The sequence below is a fragment of the Felis catus genome, chromosome A1, assembly GCF_018350175.1.
Source record: "Felis catus isolate Fca126 chromosome A1, F.catus_Fca126_mat1.0, whole genome shotgun sequence".
NCBI lineage: Eukaryota > Metazoa > Chordata > Mammalia > Carnivora > Felidae > Felis > Felis catus.
In genome coordinates, this window is record NC_058368.1 from 67232015 (window position 1) to 67242742 (window position 10728).

The 10728-nt window shown below is 45.6% G+C and overlaps 1 long non-coding RNA gene across 4 annotated transcripts in view; it reads right to left on the reverse strand.

The window, feature by feature from the left end:
- Positions 1-4145: 4145 nt before the first annotated feature.
- LOC123384700 overlaps positions 4146-10728 on the reverse strand; it is a 111438-nt gene continuing 104855 nt past the window's right edge. For all 4 annotated transcript variants that reach the window (XR_006596156.1, XR_006596153.1, XR_006596154.1 and 1 more), the window contains one exon: positions 4146-4310. This is a non-coding gene — a long non-coding RNA (uncharacterized LOC123384700). The remainder of the gene's footprint in view (positions 4311-10728) is intronic.

The window sequence follows — 10728 nt, forward strand, 5'->3', positions numbered from 1 at the left end:
GGGAGACACAGAATCTGAAGCAGGCTCTAGGCTCTGAGCTATCAGCACAGAGCCCGACATGGGACTCGAACCCACAAAGCGCGGGATCATGACCTGGGCCGAAGTCAGACACTCAACCGTCTGAGCCAGCCAGATGCCCCATAGACCTGTAATGATTTATGCAACCTTGACTGCTCAGCTTAGAATCACAGAAATTGTTACATAAGGTGTAGACCCATGCGTGACTCAGGGAATAAAGTTTAACAAGACTTTTTCTGTTTTGAGTGGCTTCAAGTCTCTGCTGTGGAGGTAGGAAGAAGGTGGAGTCTGGGCTGAGAGGCACAGACTCGAGAACATTCCAGACCTAGCCCTTCGGTGGCTGGCCAGTTGGGTTTGTGAGGCAAGATAGTTGACGCCTGTGATTTTATGCTGTGCTGTGGGCCCAGGCCTATTTGGGTGTAAAGGTTGTAGAGAAATGACAAGGCAAAAGAAAGGGGGGTTAGGTTTTCAGGGGTGGCCCACTGTGGGGACATAAATATAGGGGGGAAACTAATGGAAGACAAGGTTCTTTCCTAAGGTTTGTTTGCAGACCCATCTCGGCGCCCACTTTCTGTCTTCCTCATGGACTTAACCCTTCCCAGGATGGGGGATTTGTGACAGTCCTCATTTCTCAAAAGTTTCTGCTTTTAGTCACACAAGGGAAGCTCCTAGAAGGCTCCTCCTCACATCTGTTAATTCTCATTTGCCTTCGGCTCAAAATAATCCTTATGCCAGAGTGGCATATTTCCACTATGATTTTTTTTTAAAGTGTTATTTCTGAAAGCAAGAAGCAAAAAGGAATGCCTTCACCTTTTTTTTTTTCTTTAAGTAATCCCTACACCCAACGTGGGACTTAGACTTACAACCCTGAGATCAAGAGTCACATGCTCTGTTGACTGAGCCAGCCAGGCGCCCCTTCATCTGTTTCTTAGAATCACAATGTCAAAGTTGCTTTACATGCTCTCAATGTGTCATATTTAATGGAGCAGTGGGGGTGTTTCTCTGTGACTTGGGGTATAAGATCCCCCAGTCATCCCCAGAGTGCTCTCAGGGGACAGATCCAGGCTCTCCCCTGCCTGGGCCCCCTCCCTTTCGGGCACCAGGATCCTCAGGAAAACCCAAGTTTGAGGTCATTGGGAACAGGGCCCATTTCTGTTCAGCTCACCCTTCCAGCTTAGGCTGGCCCGGCTGCTGAAGGGAAGCTGGTGCTGGTTAGCCTATCTACAAAGTGGAAAGTTACAGAGATTTTTGGCTCTAGGGAGTAAGTGACACCAAGCATCTTAAAACAGATTCTGCCCTGTGAATGATGGAGGCCTGATCCCCTGCTTCTGGGGCTACGTTCCAGGCTGGTGTAGCCTTTGTACAGAGATTCTTTTTTTTTTTTTTTTTTTTTTTTAATTTTTTTTTTTTCAACGTTTATTTATTTTTGGGACAGAGAGAGACAGAGCATGAACGGGGGAGGGGCAGAGAGAGAGGGAGACACAGAATCGGAAACAGGCTCCAGGCTCTGAGCCATCAGCCCAGAGCCCGACGCGGGGCTCGAACTCACGGACCGAGAGATCGTGACCTGGCTGAAGTCGGACGCTTAACCGACTGCGCCACCCAGGCGCCCCCTTTTTCTTTTTTTTTTTTAACGTTTATTTATTTTTGAGACAGAGAGAGACAGAGCATGAACGGGGGAGGGGCAGAGAGAGGGAGACACAGAATCTGAAACAGGCTCCAGGCTCTGAGCTGTCAGCACAGAGCCCGACGCGGGGCTCGAACTCACAGGCCGCGAGATCACGACCTGAGCCGAAGTTGGTACAGAGATTCTGAACGAAGACTTTCCTCCAAGTCAAGTTGGAAGATCTATGGACTATTTTCTAGTTGGGGGCAAAGGTGAACATATGACAAATACCTAGAGAATTATGTGATCTAGTGTATAACTGAATACTAAAAGGTCCTGTGTAGGTGCTACCTACAATTGGGTTTTAACAAAGGAGATGATTGTCAGGGGTTCAGATTCTCATAGCAGATTTCATACATGAGGCATGTACACATCTCTGTTAAAGGTGTGAACTTACTTTTTAATTAAACAAAATTCTAGGGGCACCTAGGTGGCTCAGTCAGCCCAGGTCATGATCTCAGGGCCGTGGGATTGAGCCCCTCATCAGGGCTCTGTGCTGAGTATGGAGCCTGCTTGAGATTCTCTCTCTCCCTCTCCCTCTGCTTCTCCCCCACTCACATGCATGGACTCTCTCTCTCTCTCTCTCTCTCTCTCTCTCTCAAAAAAAAAAAAAATCCATGTGTTTTTAGAAAGGAATTTAAACTAGGTCAGCCACAGTTTTCTTTCTATAAAATGGAATGATGAGTCGTCCTGTATTAGATGCAATGCTTCCAGCTGAAAATTACTTTAACTCAATTAATGGGCTTACACAAAATGAATTATATCATCTCCATAGGCATAGTTGTTATAAGGATGATTCAATAATATCTTTAGGGACCAAGATCCTTTCTTCTTTTCTGCTCTGTCATCCTTGGAATGTCAATTACTTTGCCTTTTGGTCACAAAAAGGCTGCAAAAGGGGCGCCTGGGTGGCGCAGTCGGTTGAGCGTCCGACTTCAGCCAGGTCACGATCTCGCGGTCCGTGAGTTCGAGCCCCGCGTCGGGCTCTGGGCTGATGGCTCAGAGCCTGGAGCCTGTTTCCGATTCTGTGTCTCCCTCTCTCTCTGCCCCTCCCCCGTTCATGCTCTGTCTCTCTCTGTCCCAAAAATAAATAAACGTTGAAAAACAAAAAGGCTGCAAAAGCTCCAAACATTGCATCATATCACATCAATATGTAGGCCGAAAAGGAAAGGAAAAGCCTACTACCTCTGACTTGTGTCTCTTTTTAAAAACAATTTAAATTATATTCCTAAAAAAATGTAAGCCAATTTGACAATAAATTATATTCATAATTTTTTTTTTAAACTTTCCTCAGAAGCGCCCCTGTAGCAAACTTATCTTCACATCTCGTTGGTTAAAGTTGGCTCACGTGTCCCTTCCTAAGTCAATAAGTGACAAGGGAATAGAAATCCTGAAAGGCCTAAGATTCATTTCCTGAGGTGGTTGGATGCACCTTTTCCTTTTTTTTTTTTTTCTTTTTTAAAAGTTATTTATTTATTTTGAGAGGTGGAGGGGGGCGCAGAGAGAGAGGTAGAGAGAGAGAATCCCAAGCAGGCTCTGGGCTGTCAGCACAGAGTTTGACACGGGGCTCAATCCTGCAAACCGTGAGATCATGACCTGAGCTGAAATCAGGAGTGGGATGCCTAACCGACTGAGCCACCCAGGCGCCTCTGGATGCATCTTTTTCTAAATCATAGGACCACATTCAGTATAGATACCAGATCCAAACTGGAGCTGGGCCAGCAGGGAAGAAGGGTAACACCCAGCAGTGTCTTTTCACCAGCCCACTCGGCCAGATACCTGGCCCACCCCGCCAAGTGGACTTAGCCACACAAGATTTTCACTCAGGAGCTAATGATGCAAAGGGGCAGTTCTGGGTAGAATCCACCCTTGCACAAGCAGTGTCACCACGGCCAGCTTCTAGAGGTGTGGAGATAAGAGCTCTAACAGGGCCTAGCATCCAGGAACGGTGTGAGGGGCCATGTCTGTGGCCAGTGGCAAGAGCAAGGGCATCTTTACAAACCTAGCTGGGTGACCCAATCTCGGACATATTTCTCCTATGGACGCAACTTCCAATCCTGGTTGTCCCCCTTCTCAACATTTTGTGAACTATTCAAAAGCCTTTCATGTTTTTTCCCCCTTAAGTTAGTGGTTAGATTCTGTGGTAACTCTGAACCTGATCCCGATCACCAGTCCCTTTCTGAGGGGGGCTAGGTCAGACTGCAACGTGAAAAGACCGTGCAGAACTGGGATGTGCAAGTAGAGAACTTCACTTCAGTGATGCTATTTTACCGCTTAATTGTCCAGGAAATCCTCAGTTTGAACTTTAACTTTCTTTTTTTTTTTTTTTTAATTTTTTTTTAACGTTTATTTATTTTTGAGACCGAGAGAGGCAGAGCATGAACTGGGGAGGGGCAGAGAGAGAGGGAGACACAGAATCTGAAACAGGCCCCGGGCTCTGAGCTGTCAGCACAGAGCCCGACGCGGGCTCGAACTCACAGACTGTGAGATCATGACCCGAGCTGAAGTCGGACGCTCAACCGACTGAGCCACCTAGGCGCCCCGAACTTTAACTTTCTTGCTTGGATAACACAGAGCTGAACTCAGAAGCTTCCACTCTGCTTTCAAGGCAGTTTTGTTTTAAATCCTGCAAAGGAAAGAGTAACCTGTGTACAGTGAGCAAGACAACTTCTTCTCTGTGGTTTGTAATGCCTCTCTCACTCTCACTCTCTCTCTGTGGTGGCCTCAGGGGATCTCTCTTCGAAGGCAAGATGAGGAGATTCCATACTGAAAGAGAGGGTCCCACAGTGGCCAGAGACCAGCTTTTCCCATTTCATAATAAAGCCAGGCTGCGGGTGCCACACTGAGTCCTCAGCAAGGATGTGGTCGCACCGGCCTACGTACAGGTCATTCGGGGATGTGATGAATCTGTGTATTTGTCAGTGTTCGGATGCTATGGAGGAACATGTTACAGTGTACGTAGACTAAAGATAACATACTGACAGAACAGGATAGAGGTCTCTACTGACCACGGCCGCTCATACCTAAGTATTATGGCCTGCAGTCTTGACCAGCCATTCTTAGGTAATCTTCACTGAGCTTCATAAGAGTAGGAGGCAACCAGACAGGTGTGAAGAAATACCCGTATGGAATTTTTTTGAATGTTTATTTGCTTTTGAGAGAGAGAGAAAGAGAAAGAGAAAGAGAGAGAGAGAGAGAGAGAGAGAGCAGGAGAGGGCCAGAGACAGAGGAAAATACAGAACTCAAAGGAGGCTCCAGCCTCTTTCCAGGCGCTGTCAGCACAGAGCCTGATGCAAGGCTCGAACTCACAAACTGTGAGATCATGACCTGAACTGAAGTCGGACGCTTAACTGACTGAGCCACCCAGGCGCCCCAAGAAATACCCACGTGGAAAAGCCACATGAACCGGTAGCAGGCTTAGGGCATCTTAAAGCATGCAGGTGCCTAGAGATGATTATGGGATGGACTGTGGCTTAAAGGACAAGGATGCCAGCATATGTTGTAGGAGCAAGGTCATGGGTCTGCAGATTCCTCCTCTTTCCACTGTGACAACGGAATTGGGTTCAAAATCTAATTCATTCACCAGGATGAGTAATTTCCAAACCAGATTTCCGCTCAAAACAAACGTCCGCATAATGTCTAAACACGACTACCTCCATGTTCTCTGTATCAACCACTGACGATCGCTTCCGTGGAAGGTGTTCAAAGACTTAGTTTAAGTGGGCCGTGCTGGGTGGGTTCGGACTTAAGACAGCTGCATAAAAAGAGAGCATTGCCCACTAGCATGCAGAGTGTGCTGACCTGGTGTTTATGGACTGTCTTTGGTCTTTGTTTTGACCTTGTGGTGACAGCTAAGTCCTCCCGTGGGCAACGACACGTGAAAGTGAGTGGCGCAGACAGTGGCCATGAGACGTTTTGCTTTGTTTGAGTGCGTCCAGCCCTCACACAGAGTAAGGCTAACATCGTCTTCAACTTGGTTTTGCTAATTTTTCCAGCACATCAATGATTCTGAACTCAAAGCAAATGTTTATCTTGAACATCTGAGTTAGGCAAGATTTTAGGGGAATCATTTTGTCATAGTTACAAGCAACCTGCATCTTCTATGAAATAAATCTTATCTTGACATATTAATCACATTGTTCTAAAGACTCCAATCTGTCGTCGCGAACAAATATGCGCCTTTATTTTCTATAATAATTTTAAAGTGGCATAGATCCGTGCCTTGCAAACTTTTCATGTTTACACAAATCACCTGGGACTCTTGTTAAAATGTTAATTCTGATTTAGTAGGTCTGGGTTGGGGCCTGAGAATCAGCATTTCTCATCCTCTCCCAAGTGATGTTAAAGCTGCCGGTTCATGGGCCATATGGGGTAGGCGGCATTTTATCTATCTTTAATCATTATTTCAAATGAGATTTTAAAAACTGTCCAAAATTAAAACAGTGGCTATTAACGTTTTCCTCTTGCTACGAGGATGTCTTATTTTGTTTAGAATATATTAAATAAAAACTTTGGTCTCTGTAGTTATCAGTCTCTTTCTTAAGATGAATAGTACTTATTAGCACAGGAATCTGGGAACTTTATCTGATAAAGAAAACCTTTGTTTACTTGATCTCCAAAATCAGGCCAGGGGCCAGCATTTGTGTAAAGCTGATTTAGGTTTCCATGGCAATTCACAGCTTTGCCACTTTTGCTGCTAGGTGGGAGAGGAAAACTCCAGAATAGCTTCTGTTTTTGTTTGTTTCCTCGGCTTGCAGCCTGCCGGGACACAACGGCTGACGTCCATATTGTGCCTACCAGCTCACACCGGGCCAAGGTGGATGTTAAAGCCCTTTGTGGGCTAAACCCTGTGAGACAGCTTCTTACCACTTCCCTATTATGTGCGTGTTGTTTTATCAGAGGATTCCTCTTCCCCTTCAACAGTTTCTGATGGGATCTTCTGCTTCCTTGAACAGCTTCTGAGGTTCTCCGGGCCTGTTGTCTGATCTTGTGGTCACACGCTCATCTGTCTAATCTCTCTTGTCTTCTTGAGCACCGATGGGAACGGCCAGTGTTGGGAACTTCCCTGTATTACTGGAAGGAAAGGCGCCTTCACACAATAGCACGATGTCATCTCTGTGTCCCCATAATGCCCTTGGTATCACGTTGCTCTTCCTCCTTCACCGCTTGGCATGGAAGAAATAGAAGGCCACACCAAGTGCAAAAAGGAACAAGAGAATGGAATTCTTGAGTTTTGAGTTTGAAGGGCACCGGTGCTGGCATGAGCAGTGTAGTTTGCAAGAACAGCCAATCAAGTGTTCCTCCATGGAGAGATTAAAACCCAGAGCAAACGCTTGGGAACTAGAGGCAGAGAGTTGGAGATCCCTGTCACCAACTGTCACCACCTCCACACCTCCAGGGAGAGGGGAGAGTGAGGGGGTAGAACCCATCTGAGTGTGGCTCGTGCCTCGCCTCCTGATATGAGCCAGTGAGCTGCCAGCTTGGCCAAGGAGAATCCCGTGCCATCAGCGTGTGTTATGAGTAAGTCATTTCCAGCTTGGGTCTAGAAAAATCAGCAAGGGCGGGGCAGAAGGCTTACAGGGGTCTGTTAGCCAGGAGAAGAGAGCGAGATAGAAGAAGATGAAGCATAAATTGTCCACCTGGGGAGTGGATGAAGACCCAGTTACATCCTTCCTTTGAAATCCATAGCAGAGTCGATTTAAAAAACAAAGTAAATTTTATTTATTTATTCATTTATTTATTTGTACCTATTTATTTTGAGAGAGAGAGAGAGAGCAGGGACAGGGGAGAGAGAGAGAGAGAGAGAGAGAGAGAGAGAGAGAGAGAGAGAGAGAATCCCAAGCAGGATCCATACTGTCAGTACAGAGCCCAATGCGGGGCTCGGACTCACGAGACATGAGATTGTGACCTGAGCTGAGAGCCAAGAGTCAGACGACTGAGTTAACTGACTGAGCCACCCAGACTCCCCAAAAAGCATCTGCCCTGGAAAGCTGAAAATAAGACTTTGGTAACATTTAAGGAACAGCAACAGATAAAGATAGCTCTTTAGATAATAAATGCTCTTTAGAAGATAAATGAGCTCTTCTTAAATCCAGATAATCTGATTTACACTTAGGTTAGAATCTATCACCTCTGTTCTTCATCCTCCACGTTATAAACACAGAGACACTGTTGCCTTGTTGATGATGCCATCTTAGCCCATCACCTAGAAGCCCCCTGGTTCTCTATGCACCCTAATATCTAGGCTCTGTCCCCTCCATTTAACTAATATCCAATCTTCTTCCTCAAAAGAAGGACACGTGGATTATCACTCATTTCAGGAAACTAACTAACTAACTAAAAACAAAAAATATTATATCAACACCTTCCCTATATGAGACCTTCTGGGATAAGAAAAGGAATTAGTTTGCTTCTCTTCATGAGGATTGCCTTCAGGGTAACAAAGGTAATAATCATTAAAGGTAAAGTGTCCCTTTAATAGCCTAGCAGGCCATGCTGTGGTGGAACAGGAAGAAATCGAACCCTCTTCGCCCAGCAATAAGGTGTGCTATTTCCTAGAGACCTAGCTATAAGGGAGAAGCACCGGTTAGTTAAGGAAATTATTTGTTTCTTAAATATGAGTGTAGTCTGCATTGTTTCGTTGAGAGGTGATGTCTCCCCTCAGAAATTTGTGCCTCACCTCCTGATAAAAGCTAGGTGAGTTTTATAGACCAACTCGTTCTTTCAAATCAAAGAGTTAAAGAAACAGACACTCACAAACCTCTCAGAGGTGGGATTCTTGAAGGAAATCCATCATCCTGGATGGATACCGATACCCACACTAGACCCAAAAGCCAATGACATCAGAGCATTTTCTCTCTCAGACACCCCTATGCCACTGACCTGTGGCCTGAAAAAATGTCCCACCACCCTAAGACTGAGTGGTTTAGACTTAATACTTGCACTACTAGCTAGGGGAGGGTAAATCTATTTAGGTGACGATGAGGTGTCTCTATGAGGATGGTTTCCCGAAGGAGATGGGTAGAGAGTCACATGAAGAGAACTGAAGAAGGGCCCTCAACAAAACTCAAGAGTAAGGAGAACAGTGTTGGCACTGGAAGTTACCACCAAGGGACCTTTGGTGAATGGCTGGATTAAATAATTTCCATTTTATAGTTTTGGGGAAAGACAAGTGGTGAAAAACTTTAGCCGTTCCTCTCCTGCACTGAAATACTCTTGAACTTGTTCTAACTTTTGAGTTAACAGAATTAGAAGGTCCCCTCCCAGTGTAGTGTTGCAGTTTTAGGGAGGCTAAGAGCACAAGATGGTGAAATGGGAAGGGAGAAACAATCTCCCCCCTCTACTCACTGACCTGCTGGGAACAGAGTATCAATCTTTCAAGTGGACCATGACTCAGAAACTCCAGTGTGGACCAACAGTTCCGTGAAGGGTGACAGAGCACGGAGGTGAAGGGAAAATTCCACATATTATCAGGGAGCTCTCTTTAGTGTACAACTCAAGAATTTTTGTAGGAATGACTCAGTTATCTATTACTACATAACAAATCACCCCAAGACATCTGTGTTTTTTTTTTAATTTTTTTTTTCAACGTTTATTTATTTTTGGGACAGAGAGAGACAGAGCATGAACGGGGGAGGGGCACAGAGAGACGGAGACACAGAATCGGAAACAGGCTCCAGGCTCTGAGCCATCAGCCCAGAGCCCGACGCGGGGCTCGAACTCACGGACCGCGAGATCATGACCTGGCTGAAGTCGGACGCTTAACCGACTGCGCCACCCAGGCGCCCCAAGACATCTGTGTTTTAAAATAATGGTTACTCGTTGGTTTTGTTTGTTTGTTTTGTTTAGTACAATTGTCAGGGTTGATTAGGCAGTTTTGTTGCTGGCTTCACTTGGGCTCACCCATACACCTGCAGATGGCCAGAGGCCAAGATGGCACCCCTTACATTGTAGCCTGAACCAGGATGGCTGGAAGAGATGGAATGGCCAGGTTTCTCTCACCCTGTGGACTTTCATCTCGGGCTACTTCACAGCATGGTGCTCAGAGACGGGTTCTCTGATGCAGTAACCTTTGAGCTGAGGTCTTCTAAAGGATTACAAGAATGTATTAAGTAGGTAAAAGTAGGGGATTGGTTCATAGGAGGGAGGGAAGAACATGTACGAGACCCTTGAGGTAGGAGGAAGTACAGTGAAACCTTGGACTGCAAGTAACTTGCTCTGCAAGTGTTCTGCAAGACGAGTAACGTTTCTAACAAATTTTAACTTGATAAATGAGTGACGTCTTGCAATCCACGTACTACGTGATGCCGAATGTCACATGATCACCACTGAGCCAATGGTGCTTTCTAGAAAAAAAAAAACAGCGGTGGGTGGGGATAAAATCAGTTTGGTTACTGAACAGGATACAAGAAAAGAGGGCAAGTGGGTGCCAGATCAGCAATTCAAGGAGCTAAGAATTTTCTTTTTTAATCTTCGTATTAAGAATAATGGGAAGGCACTGAGAATTTTTAAGCATGACCTGATTTGCTTTTTCAAGAAAAAAAGCATGGTCAGGTATCTGGCTGGCTTAGTCAGTACAGCATGTGACTCTTGATCTCAGAGTCATGAGGTGGAGCCCTACACTGGGGTAGAGTTTAATCTGAAAAAGAAAGAAAGAAAGAAGAAAGAAAGAAAGAAAGAAAGAAAGAAAGAAGAGAAGAAAGAGCGAGCGTGGGTATATATGTGAGGTATTGCAAGGGGCTAGAAATAGGTTTTCTCAACCTCAGCCCTATTTACATTTTGGACTAGGTAATTCTTTTTGGTGGGGGTCTTGTCCTGTATGTTGCAGAATGTTTAGCAGCATCTCTGACCTCTACTCACTGGGTGCCAGTAGTACCCTTCCCCTCAAAGTTGTGACAACCAAAAATGTGTCCAGACTTTGCCAGATGTCCCCACAGGGCCAAATCGCCTGCCATTTGAGAAACACAAGTAATGAATGCAGGGCTCCTGTGGCCACTATTGCTGCCGCGCAGGAGAGAAATGTTCATCGCTGGGGACTTGGGTGG